Source organism: Rhinolophus ferrumequinum, chromosome 12, assembly GCF_004115265.2.
Source record: "Rhinolophus ferrumequinum isolate MPI-CBG mRhiFer1 chromosome 12, mRhiFer1_v1.p, whole genome shotgun sequence".
NCBI classification, from domain to species: Eukaryota; Metazoa; Chordata; class Mammalia; order Chiroptera; family Rhinolophidae; genus Rhinolophus; species Rhinolophus ferrumequinum.
In genome coordinates, this window is record NC_046295.1 from 29,561,582 (window position 1) to 29,575,650 (window position 14,069).

Genomic DNA, 14,069 nt, shown 5'->3' on the forward strand with positions numbered 1-14,069 from the left:
CATTTATTAATTTATTCCAAAATACTTATTTAGCATCTATTATGGACCAGGACTATGAAAGATTCTATTCATAGCAATAGCTAACATTCATTGATTCCATGCTAAGCACTGGACAGATTACATAATTTATTTCATTTAATTCAACAACCCTTGCGAAGGTATTATTAGAACCTATTTACAAAGTGGGAAACCTGGGCTCTGTGAGGCTAAGTAACCTGCTTCAGGTCACAGAGTGAGTACATGACAGAGCACAGATTTGAACCCTGTTGTCCTTGACTCAAAAGCCTATGCTATGCACCCTTGTGCTTAGCCAAAGGGATGAAAAAGCTGGCAGGGAAGGCAGTCAGGTAGACAATAAACCAAAGTGTAGTGTAGTTCACTCCACAACAAAGATATGCACAAGGTTCTCAAGGAGCCCGGAGAAAGTCTGGATTGTCTTTCTGCTTCTTCCAGTCTTTCCCAACCCAGTAAATGGCACCACCACACATCCATTCACTGCATAACTTAAGTTCCATTTAAGTTATCCTTGATTGTCCCTCTTGCCAATCACCCAAGTCAATCCTACCTCCAGTGTGTATTCCATATGGTCCACTTCTCTACACTGTCACCACTGTCCCACCTCCCCCCGCTCACCACCCCCCACCAATGTATTCCACACCTGGAATGTTAAAATGCCTACTAATTGCCTGTAAACATTTGTGTGCTTTCCCTACACAAGCTTTTCTCCACCAAGCAATCGGAGTGATCTTTTGACATTGTAAATCTGTTTATGCCATTTCCCTGAGTCAAAACATCCAATGGTCTCATATTAACCTTACAATAAAAGCCACATTCTGTATGTGGCCTACCAGTCCCTTCTTTCCCTTCCAACTTCCCATTCATGTCACCTCCCCTGCTAACTTTGCCTTAGCCACATTGGTTTCCTTTTAGTTCCCCAAACAAGCTAAGCTTTTCCCCTCTCAGGGACTACACATGCTTCTGATGCAGGTGTCCTGCTCTTGGCATTTTGTCTGGCTGCCTCCTCATCTTTGAGACTCAGCTTCAATGTTTTCTGGCACCTCTAAGCAGGTTTCTACTGTGTTCTATCTTCACAGCACTTTCATCTAATTGAAAATGCATGTTTATTTCTTTAGTGACATGTTGATTGGATTGAACAAGCTGCAAGCTCCATGAAGGGCAGGGATCATGGTAATCTAGCTGCCCTCTGTACACCAAATACTTAACCTTATGCCTAGCACATAGTGAACATTTAACAAATGTTTGTAGAATAAATGAATTATAATAAATTCTTATTGGAAGAGTTTCCAGGTCGTGGAATATGTGGAGGTACTGGGAGAGTGGGGTTCCTGGAGAGGGCATGGAAGCTTTGCACCCTTTCCCTATACCTTCCCCTACTATGCGTCTCTTCCATCTGTCTGTTTGTGATTATGTTCCTTTAGAATAAACCAGTTATCTAGTAGTAAAAAAAAAAATAAAAAATCTTATTGGAATGATGGTAAAGGCATACCAAAAAAATGAATCAGTCATTCCCACTTTGTTTGAGTAGCTACTTTTCTTTTGCTTTCATGATCCTGCTAGAAAAATTATAGGTAGTTCATCATGCAATTTCCCCAAATTGGAAAAGTCACTGTGCAATGCTTGTAATGTTCACAGTTTGGGTGATTTGCCTCCATACAGTCCTGCAGCCATGCATTATGGATGATGGGTCTCTTAAGTAAAAACTGCTGGAGAAATGAATCAGCAAGAGCTAGAAGCAATGTGGTATAGTAGAAACACCATCCAGACACAGCTGTTTTCCTGGCTTTGTTCAGTTCTTACTTCCTGGCCACCTAATTCAACCAATCATTTTCTGGAGAGAATAACATGGTAGTTGGTATTCAATAAGACACACAGTTCTCTCCCAGAAACAAACAGGATTTGAATGTCTGAGTTGGATTTTTACTTCACTGTAGTTTGTTCCTAATCTGGGAATTATGCTAACTGCACTACCAAAACTCTAGCATAGAAAAATCTAGACCTGTTAATTGGTATTATCTAAAAATGCATTTTTTTTTAAAGTCTGTTACATATTTCATCAGGGTAAGTAGGCAGGGACTGGAGGGAATAGAATGGAAGTGAACATTTGTTGAGTATATATTGGTGACAGGAAATCTGCTGAATACTTTACACATTACTCTTTTATCTTCAGAAAGAAATCCTGTCAGGTAAATAGGATCATTACCATTTTATCCCCACCTTATGTTGACAGAACAGAGAGCTTAATTAAACTTACCCAAAGTTACACAATCAGTCAAAGACAAAGCTAGGATTTGAAATCATATCTATCTTCCTCTGAAGCTCATTCTCTCTCAAGAGAAGTAAAATTCATGTTTATTTGGGGTTTTCTGGTCAGCCAACTTAGTTCAAATTTTGGCCAAGGAGAAATTGATATTATGGTCCTAACTGGTATTTCTGGACCACCTGAGTAGCAGCTGTGAAACACTCATACCTCTCTACATCTGGGAATGAAAATAAATCAGGTAAATTTTAATTTAGAAGCTTGTTTGAAAGAAATATGACATATTTTGCACTTATTTACTCAGGACTTTCTTTCCCTTTGGGTTTTTCGAAAGCCCTGACTTGGCAGGAAGCACTACTTGACAGATGACTAGCCCAGAAAGGAGAGAGCCACAGATGGGGACACCCAGCATAGAGCAGGAGTGCAGTAGGTCAGTGTGTGGTGTTCACACCTGGGACAAGTTCCACAGCCTATTCAAAGAGCTGGCCTGTGGGTTCAGTGTCTACTACTAACATGTCTCTGCTCTAGTGCTACCCAAACAGCTTCCCATTAGGGCAAATCTTCAACAAACTGCCAGTTCTTATGGCTGAGCAGACACGGGTGTCTGATGGCATGAAAGAGAGGTAGGAGTGACCTTTTCCCACAAGAAAATGATGCCGGCACTAACTCCCGTAGACAATGAGTGTTCAAAATAGAAGATGGTTGTTCAAGTCAGACAGTATTATGTTGCAATACCTATTCATGCCCCATGTATGGGATCCTACCCTGGTTACATAATTTCTCTGTGCTCCATTGTTCTCACCTGTCAAATGGAAATGATGGGCATTTCATGTCCTATGGTGAAGATCAGGTGGGATAGTGAAGGGAAACTATTTGGCACAGAGGATGCAGTGAATCACGGGGCATTCCCTTCCTCCGATTTTCCTTATAGTGCTTCCCAGCACTGTAGTGTTTGATCCGGTCACCTTCTTTTGTTATACCTTGCCTGGAACATCTCCCCCTAAACCTTTCTCTGAAAACCCACTTTAAAAAGGCTAATATAACAAGAGAGAATGTCAGTCTCCACACTTCCAGGGGTTGAACTTGAGAGACAGATTCCACCTGCTGGGAGCCTGTTATGGCCTCGATGATACCCCATTATTTTGGCTCTTCCTCCTTCTTTCTCTCACTTTCCTTACTCCCTCCCTCCGGATTTTTGAAATCACCAGCTAAGTCCTTCTTTCAGATTCTGAATTTTGGGGAAACCCAAACTAAGACAATTTGCAGCACCCTAACTGTTTCATAGTATAACCCAAACCTGCTGTAACTCTGATCCCAGGGATTTGATATAATTATTGTAAATCTATATATTATAATATAGTAAAATGATTTCGATACTTCAGTTTGCCCATCTATAAATTGGGGGTAATAATAATTTCTTCAGAAACCCCGCATAGGGGTTTCTGAAGATTTAAGGAGACGTTGCGCATTCATGCGCTTAGTATAATGCCTGTTACGTAAAAAGCAATTTAAAATGTTAGCAGTTACTGATTACGATCATCATTTTTACTATGAGATTAAGAGTAATGTGACTTACAACTCCTATTAAACTTGTTGACTGAAATTTTCTTTGGCCTTTCAGTCAGTCCAGCACATACTGCCCCTTTTCCCCACCTTCCCTCCTAAACCCCGTATCACATATAGTATGTTACAGACAAAATAGATTAAAAAACCATATGTGTGCTATATCACATTACTTGATTTGATTTCACTTTCTTTCATTCTTTTACCTAACTTTTTATTTGCATTTATTTTTGCAGACAAAAAGGAGGTAGAGGGCTGAACAATCTGTGTGAGTACTGAACATCAAAAGGTTTAGCTGAAAAACAAAATTAAGTGTTGAGAAAAGACTTAAAGGAAAATCAGGTACTGAGTGGGTAAAAGATCAAGAAGAGAGGGTTCATCTCAGCTTAATGGATGGCAGTGAAAGAAGGAACAAAAATAAGACCTAGATAAGAAGATTAAGGAATAGCCAAAATTGGATAAAAGGAAGGAAATTAAATCAGAAATACAGGAAATCAGAGAAGATTTGTAGAGGTAACTCAGAATGTCAAGGAGGCTTGAAATTGAGCCCATGAAGCTGTTTCTTGGAGAAAAATAAGAAGCAGCCATAATAGTATAGAATACTAAGGTGAAAGAGATTTTAAAGACTATCTAGCCCAACCATTCCATTTTATAAGCAAAGAAACTGAGGCTCAGGGTAGAGAAACACATTGCTTTTCCGAGCTACATCACTAGTAGGTTGCCAACCTGTGCTGGGACCCAGGATTTCTTACTTTTTTGCTTAGTGATTGGTTCTACTCTATTATTTCTGATATAAGACCTTAATGAAAAGGAGTGATTTGATCTAACTGACAAATGAGGCATATGATTAGCAAATTAGATCATCTGAGCATTTAGAAGGATAATCATTAATAAATCTTGTTATAAAAAAGGTTTACTTGAAATTGTTTATAATCATACAAACATTGGAAACAATCTAATTATCCAATCATGGTAGTATGGTTAAATAATAATGTTGCAACTATAAGAATAGTCCTTTACAGATAATAATCCTAACGGATTTTGATGACCTCAAAAATTTTATATGATATTGAAGGAAAAAAAATGCAAGACATGAAATTATAGCAGCAGTATGATCCCAATTACATAGAAAATATAAAAGAAGAAAAACTGAGAAGTAACATACCAGAATATGCTAATAGTGGCCATCAGGCTCTGTGTTTCAGTCATAGATGAACTTTATTTTCTTTCAGTTTTGTATTGTAGACATTTCCCACAATAAATACCCATTACTTTACTAATTAGAATAAAACACTTAACTTTTTTTTTCTTTGAAAACCTTAGTTGGAAATGATAATGTGTCTGATATTATCTGAGGTTATATTCTGTTTCTACTTTAAGAATGAGGATGGGATTTTAATGTTCTTTTATTCCTTGCCAAGACTGCGTCCTTTATAAAATGACTCCTCACTCTGTGCAGTAAATTTGAACATCCTAATCACTGCAGAAAGTGATGTAGAGTGTATGCTATCAACCTGTATCTTTTGTTCATACATTCATTTATTCAACCAGCATTTACTAAGTACCAGCTATCCATTGCTCTATGACAGACAATGTCTTTGCCCGTAAGAGGTGCCTTTACCCAAGTGGAGAAGGCAAGTGATGAGCAAAAGAACACATTAATTTAAAAATTAATGGTGTGATAAAATAGAAATGAAATAAACAGAGTGGTGCGATAGAATGCAGTAGGGAAGGGTAGATACGCTAATTCGTACAGTACGGTTAGGCAAGGCCTCTCCTCTCTAGTGCATTCTCTGATCTGCCTTCAGGACCTGAGATCTCATTCCCCCAGGGGCTGGGATGTTGGCTGCCATGGACTCACTCTGGGAATTGTCCTCTGCTGAAGGAAGCTGCCTCAGCCACATGACTCCCCGTTCCCAGGGTCAGCCTGCATCCAATGCTGGATTAATGTGGGGTGCACAGGCCCACCCCCCTTGCCTCAATACAGGACAAATCTGAAGAGCCATCCCGCTTCAGAGCTTTTCATGAGATTGGCTGAGTTCTCTGTAGAGATTGCATCGCAGCTCAGCTTCTCTCTGTCCAGTCCACTTTACCTCACCCCTTCACAGGTATTATTCCCAAGGGCATTCTCAAATCAATTTCCTGCATACCCGCCAGCCTGGTAGAATCTGCTACCCAAAGAACATGGCTGAAAACAGCCTCTCCTCAGAGAGTATGATTTGAAATCTGCAAGATGCGAAGAAGCCAGCCATGCACAGGGTCAGGGAGAGAACAAAGGCAAAATCCTTGAAGCAGACAGGGAGCTTCTGAATTTCAAGAAAATGAAAGCAAGCCAATATAGCTGCCTTGCCCAAATTCATACAGCCAGAGAGGAGTGGAACCAGGATTCAAACCTGGGTTTTTCTGACACTGAAGTCTATGTTCTTTCTGCTAAATATGATTTCCCCCAGACAATATGGGTCTTTGTTGTGTGAAATACAGGTCTTCTATTTTAATCATGAAGCATTAGCTCTGCCAATACAATCACCAAGTTGTAAGTTCTTTGAATTGGCTCCTCAGATATCTCTGTGACTTTCATCTTAAAGTATCATTATCATAAGTATCTTACTATTTTAATTATATCCAATTAAACGTTCTTTCACATTATCTGCATGTATCCATACGAAATATTTGAAAATCATAAACACACCATTAATTTTACCTGCACACTTTTTGAATACATTCATATGTAGATAACTATGTCAGGTCCTTGCTTTAGTCATGCTATAAATTTAAAAATTAACCTGAGTTTTATTTTCTCATCCTGGAAAATACATTTCATAAATGTTTTCATGGTACACCTGCAATAACTAAGCAAATCTACTTTTGGTGCTCATGAAAAGGTCAATTATCTGGATTTAGCAAAATGGTATGATAAAACCCACTACAGTCCTTGGTCTGCCTTCAGAGCCCTAGTATAACTCATCTGGATTTACTAATTTGTTCATTCACTCATTCATCCAATAGTTTATCTATTGCACAGTACTAATTTGGCATGTTCTACATGTCAGCCGCTGTGCTGATCACTTGGAATACACTGCGAAATTCCCTCTTCTTGGAGAATTAAAATTGGATGGTGGTGGTGGTGAGGGAAGGACCGATCACAAAAGCACACCAGTGAATGCAGAGTTACAAAGTGAGTGTTTCAAAGGAGCAGAACATCATTCTGTGCGCTCCCGAAACAATGGAACCTAATCTGGACCAGAAACAAAGGGGGATAAGAGACAATAGAGGTTGTATGGGTTGAAATGAGGTGGGGTCAAAGAAGGATTCTTATGAAAATGCAATGTGAGCTGAGATCTTAGATGATGAAGGCCAAAAAAGGAAAACTTCCTTTGGCAGGAGAGACCAGGGTATAATCAAGGACCTGCAAGAATCCTGAGATTTTGAAAAATGAGCAAAGACAAAAATGAAATGAAAACCAGCAGGGGTAAAGGAATTGGCGATTTCTAATTCATGTTGAGGGCTTTAATTTTAATTTTTTGTAATAGCAATGGAAAGTCATCAAATTCCTCAAGGGACAGGTCTCATATTAGATTCTGGATTGACTAAAGCATGTAGACCCTTTCCTTAAGCATAACGAGTAATTAAACAGTCATGGCACAAAATTCTAACTATGATGGAAACAAGCAAAGATGCAATGGGAATAGCGCAGAGGGTACCTAACTCATACAGGGATATCAAAGCAGGCTTCCTAGAGGAAGTACTCCTGAACTAAGTCTCAAGGGTACACATCTAAAATTGACCAGATCACAAGTCTTCTTCACATGGGGAGGGGAGTCCCCACATGAACAAGCAATTCTTGGGACACCAGTAGGTGTCCTACAATTCAACTCAATTCTGACACTATCTACCAGGAGATAGCATCAGATCCCACAGGTTAATGGTTCAGCCCTGTAAGACTGCCCCACCCCACAACACACACACACTTCAGATGCCAGTCCCAAGCCCAGGCTGCTACCTGGGCTTCTCATCCAACTGGCTATAGATCAGAGGTTCCCACAACATCCATCTTGGGTTCAATTAATTTGCTGAAGTAGCTCAAACATTTCACTTACCAGATTACCAATGTATTATAAAAGGACACAACGCAGGGACAGCCAGATAGAAAAGATACATAGGGCAAGGTATGTGGAAAGGGCACTGAGCTTCCATTCTCTCTCCAGGTGTGCCACACCCCTGCATCTCCACATGTTCACCAACCTGGGATCTCAGACCCCGTTCTTTTGGGGGTTTACGGAGGCTTCATTACATAGCCATGATTGATTAAATCACCGGCCATTGGTGACTGAACTCCATCTCCAGCCTTTGTTCCCTCCTGGAGGTCAGGTGGTTGAGGACTAAAAGTTACTATATTATAAACACTAAACATGAGGTAGGCTCCATTGGCAACCAGCCCCATCTTTAGATGCTTTTCCAAGGCCACCTCATTAACATAACCGAAGACACCTTTATCCCTCTCAACACTTCGTAGGAAATTCTAAGGGTTTCAGGAGCTCTGTGCTAGAAATGGGAATGCAGACCAAATATATATTTCTTATTATACATCACAACATACCACATATACGATTGCCTATCCCAACAAGCCTAGCCAAATAAAGATCTCTTGGTCAAAATGTGGGGTCTGGCTTCAGGCTCATGGTTTTGCTACTGTCTACATAATTGGTCTCTATGGAATCAAAATACCAAAGATATTGACATTCCTTTGCAAGACCTCTTGCCACCAGGTGACCTCTCCTAGAAGGCAAGTCTTTGTTGAGCCTCCACGACTCATAGAGCAGGAACTGGGCTCAGCATTGGAAAAGAATGACAAATACTCACCCATGAATTTGCTTTCACACAGAAGATTTGCAGAATGATAAGGAATTCTGGCTGAGCTGGAGCTGAGAATCCTAAACATCTCCCAAGTGGGAGATGAGAACATCTCTTGGTCTAAGTACATATTTGGAAAAAAGCAGGAATAATTTGTTCGTTTGTTATTTGTTCGTTTGTTTCAAAGAGCATGGAGGAGAGATGGTGCCAATGGAAGAGACATATGGTATCTGTCTTTCCTGGGGGACTAGTATTTGTTTATTTGACAGATTGCTTATTCGTGTCAATTGGGATACAAGAAGGAGGGACTAGGGCCGGAAGATGAAAGTTCTTGGAAAAGGGAATCTCTTCCCATTGTCCATACTGCACTGCAGGTTTCAGTGTAGCCATGGCACCCTGAGCGCTCAAGAAGGCCAGCAGGGCAGTTCTGAGCCCAGTGGAAGAGGAGGGAGCGCAGTACCCAGCACTGGCAGAAGGGCTGTGATTCCATGAAATAAATGCCCAGCAGGCAGTTTGCTGAAGTCTAACACAGGCATGAGTAGACTTGTCCCTGCACGACTGTAAACCAATTCTCTCAGAAATAACCAGTATAGTCTTCTGGGGGATGTCAGCTAAGCTCCTACAATTATTCAGCTGGGGGCTACAAGTAATCCAAAGTTGGGCATTAATGTGGGTGTGTCAGCATTTGTACTCAGGAAGTAATGATGTCTAAGATATTCAGTTTATGTTAGATTAGGACAGAAGAAAGAGGACAACTAAAGCATTGCCAACCAGCGAACCTGCGAGATAGCTTTGGACAAATCATTTTACTTCTTCGGGCTTCAGCATTCTAAAATATTAAATGGGATGGAAAATGGAACTAAATGAATGATTCTAAACCCAGTGAGCAAAAGGCTCAGAGCAAAGGATGGGATGCAACTTTACTAAAAGGTGTCTGAGAACCACCAGGTTGATCAAAATCTGAAGCCCACTCAACCGCTCAACGTCCAGAAAGGGGACCAGAAAGTCTTCATATTATCTATGCCCAGTTACCAGGCTTTGTTTCCATGAGATTCTCTCAGCTTCACCCTCCTCCAGTCCTGATCTGCACCTCTACAGCAGGTGAAAACCGCATTTCCAGCAACAGTGCACTGAAAAGAAATCTTAAAAACTGATTTCACCAGGTCAGGATTCTATTCTAAACACTTCAGTGGCTCCTAGGAAGTTTTTGATATTTCCACAACTTTAAAAGTATGAATTTTCAAGGTGTAATGAGACTCTTTCAGACACCAGATAAGAAAACCCAATAGATCTTGGTGACTAGAGGAGAGATTTAAGGAAGTGAGTCTAGTTAATTGAGAAAATGACGGTACTATTTAGGGATGGGTGCTGAGAGGGAGAACTGCTTTAGAAGTAAAGAAAATGACCTCACTTTTAGACCTAACAAGGCTGAGGTGCCAGCAAGACAAAACTTTGGGACTTCCCCACAACTGGGACATTGCAGGAAGCTGAAAGTTTACAGGGAAAGAAAAAGAGCAGGATGTTGTTTATTGAGCACTTACTATATGCCAGTCCTAAAGCAGGTGTGCTATATTGGTATTCCCAGTTAACGCTACAATGAGGTAGATATTCTCATTGCCATTTTATATTTAGGAAATTAAAACAGAGGGAAATTCAGTCACTCACCCAAAATCACACAGCTCAAGAGACCTGGATTTGAACATACCTCAAGATGCATGACTTTGTTAGGCACACACACTCTGTCTCCCTTACTGGGGCTGAAGAATAAAATAAGTACCCCAGATCTTGAAGAGGTCTTCATATGTGATGTTCTCTTTGTGTTTTAAGCATCTAGTCTTGTAGTCCCTATTCTTTATAAAACTACTATTTATATTTTATTTCGATACAGAGCTGAGTATCAGCATTACAGACTTGAGACAAAAAAATTGAGCAATCTTCGGCAGCCAGGACCTTGGTATTCTGTTTGGGAACCAGTGGAATTTGGAAATTAAAGCCTGAACATTCCAATTTGAGGCTGGCTAGCTCCTGTCCATTCTTTAGCATGTCTTTATGTCTAGCAGTCAGCTGAGTCACCAAGGGCAGGACCAAGAAAGGGCCTCCCGACCAAGCGCTGGCGAAATTGGTCCCCATGGCACTGGCTGCTAGAAAGAAAGACCTTGGTATGGGAACAGCATTCACGTTAGACGCCCCTTGTCTGAGGGTTTTAAGATAATGGAATCACTTTTGGGTTTGTGGTTCCCACCAAGACTCCTAAGTCTGGGACAGAGCTGCCCAGGCCACTGTAGCTGGGCAGAGCTCCCATGGGTCCTGACTTGTTCTCCTGGGGCTTGGGTGCAGCCACACCTCAGTTTCTGTCATTGGTCTGAGGTTCTCCAAAAATAGAAATCTGGGATCCGAGATAAGCATGGACTTATCCACTTTCAGATGTAGTTTTCTCACAGATATGATTGGCTTTCAACTGAGATGTGAATCACATCATTACTGCTTCTCCTCGGGGAGTGGGAATTAAAACCCATCTGATTTCAATGGAACGAAATTCTGGATGTCTCAAGCTGCCTTCACAGCTTTGGCTAAGGTATCAGCAGCTACTGAGACCCAGAAGGAAGGGCTTTGGGAGCAGTTATAATACATGACACTTGAGAAGGTAAGGTGCAGCACAACAAGGGACCATTTTCTGGTGACCGTCCCAAAAAAGGAACTCTGTGAACTGGATCATAGAACAGACGAGGATGTTCCCTCTCCATCCAAGTAGCTGTTTGTCTAAAATGCCAGGGTTAACACAAGCCGCAGGAGTCATTCCCCCCCACCCCCCACAGGCTGCCAGGCCCTGCTGGGCTCAGAGCCCCTCCACAATTTTTCTCTTTCATTTGCATTTTCTGAGTCTGTGCCTCTTTTAACACCCTCTCCTCCTTGTCTGGTTAAACTCTATTCATTCTCTCAAAATCCTCCTCAGAGACTCCCCACAGGCATCACTGCCTTTGGAAATCTTGGGCAGCCTTGGCCCAGCCTGCTTCAGTAGACCTTTTGGGTGTTCTCTTGGCACTGCTTGTCTAGTGCTAACACTGACTTTATTTATGCATTGTTTTATAAGTATCTTTTTCTTTGCTGCTGTTTCCCCTTGTGTCAGAGACTGGTTCCTTGTTGCCCAGAGTTTCCCTTTTCCTTCTGGAAAAACATCAAGACTCTACCCCCAGGTTCTCTTGTAGTTAGACATTGGCCAGGCAGGAGCGGGCAGCACCCTCCACATGCTCTCTCTCCCCTGTCCGCTGGCCAGACCAAAGCCAGTGAAGGTTCTGGGGAGGGTGAAGCCTGTGTCCCTGAAAGTCTGTTTAAAAGAGTGTCTCTCATTACTGACCCATATTGTTCTGGGACTTGAGCAAGAAACAAACCACTAAGATTTCAAGAAGACTTTTGCAATAGCTAGTCTGCCCTGAATTATACCCCCTTTCTTAACTTGAGGCTCCTGGAGCAACCACATATTTATGTGCTCACTAGCGAGCAAATACAACGTGACCATCTATGTCTAGTCTCTTTCATTTAGCATAATGTTTTCAACGTTCATCCAAGTTGTGGCATAATCGGTATTTCATTTCTTTATATGGCTGAATAATACTGCATTGTACATATATACCACAATTTGTTTATCCACTCATCCTTTGACAGACACTTTGTTGTTTCCACCTTTTGACTATTACGAATAATGCTTCAATAAACATTGTATTCAAGTCTCTGTGTGAGCATATGCTTTCATTTTTCTTGGGTATATACCTAGGAGTGGGCTTGCTGGATCATGTGATAATTCCACGTTTAGCTTTTTGAGGAACCTCCAAACTGTTTTCCACAGTGGCTGTATCATTTTGTATTCCCACTAGCAACGTACAAGGGTTCCTATCTCTCCACATTCTCACCAACGCTTGTTATTTTCTGGTTTTATTTTTTTTACCTTTTAAAAATTACGTATTTTAATTTTATTCCATTTTTATTTATTTTATTATTTTTTGTTATTTCAATAAACAGTGCTGGATAACTGGATAAGAACATGCAAAAGAATGAATTTGGACACTACGTCACTCCATTCACAAAATGTAAATCATTATGGATCAAAGATCTAAATATAAGATCTAAAACTATAAAACTATTAGAAAAAAACATAGGGGTAAATCCTCATGACTTCCAATATGGCAATGGACTCTTAGATTTGGCACCAACAAACATGAGCAACAACAACAAAAAAATAGATAAATTAGATTTCATAAAATTTAAAAACCTTTGTGCCTCAAAGGACATTATCAAAAATGTGAAAAGACAACCTGCAGAATTGAAAAAAAATGCAAATTATATATCTGATAAGGATTTAACATCCAAATATAAAAGAACTCCTATAACTCTCCACAAAAGACCAACAACCCACATTAAAAAATGGTCAAAAGACTTGAATGGATATTTCTTCAGAGAAGATATACAAATGGCCGACAAGAATATGGGGAAAAAAAATTCAACATAATTAGTAATTAAGAAAATCAAAATCGAAACTACAGTGAGATACCGCTTCATACTCACTAAACATTTTAGAGTCTGGATTTCTAAATATAGTTTAAAACACATAGCTGATTATGCCTGCTGTTCTCTGCCTTCATTACAAAACCCTGTTCTCACTGCATTTCCCGTGTCTATTAATTATAGCTCATGCATCCAGGCACTCAGATTTACATCAACTCCTTCCTCGCTCAACTCTGCTTTCCCAAACCCCATTCAGGTTTAGTTACCAAGTTCTGGGAACCAGTGGTTCCAACTGGGTTGACATATTAGACTGTCCAGTCAATCAACTGCAAAATAATTTACCATTGCTAATAATAAAATGGCAAATCTTATAAGTGATTTATTTTTTAACTAGTTTATAAAATAGAGAGGAGTCAAAATAAACTCTATAAGTCATTACTTTTACTCATATGAATTTTGATTTTTTTCTTCTTCTTTTTTTTTTTTTTTTTGCTTTCATGCTAGAGGAAAGGATGGAAGTGAGGTGAGCAAGCTTGGATTTGTATATTCACTAAATATGCCCCCAGGATTGAGTCGTGTACTTGAAGTTTATTTATGTGGTGTGATAGCTGGAGAGAAAGGGTAGAGAACCGCTTCTGTAGAATGATTCTCCATGATCTCTCTCATGTTTATATTCTTTCCCTTCCATTCCTTTTATCACCATGCCTGGTTTAGAGACAGACTACAGTTGAGCCACGAATAACATGGGCTGGAACTGTGTGTGTCCACTTGGGCAGATTTTTTTCAATAAATGCATACAGTACTATAAACATATTTTCTTTGTGATTTTCTTAATAACATTTTCTTTCCTCTAGATTATTTTAGTGTAAGAATACAG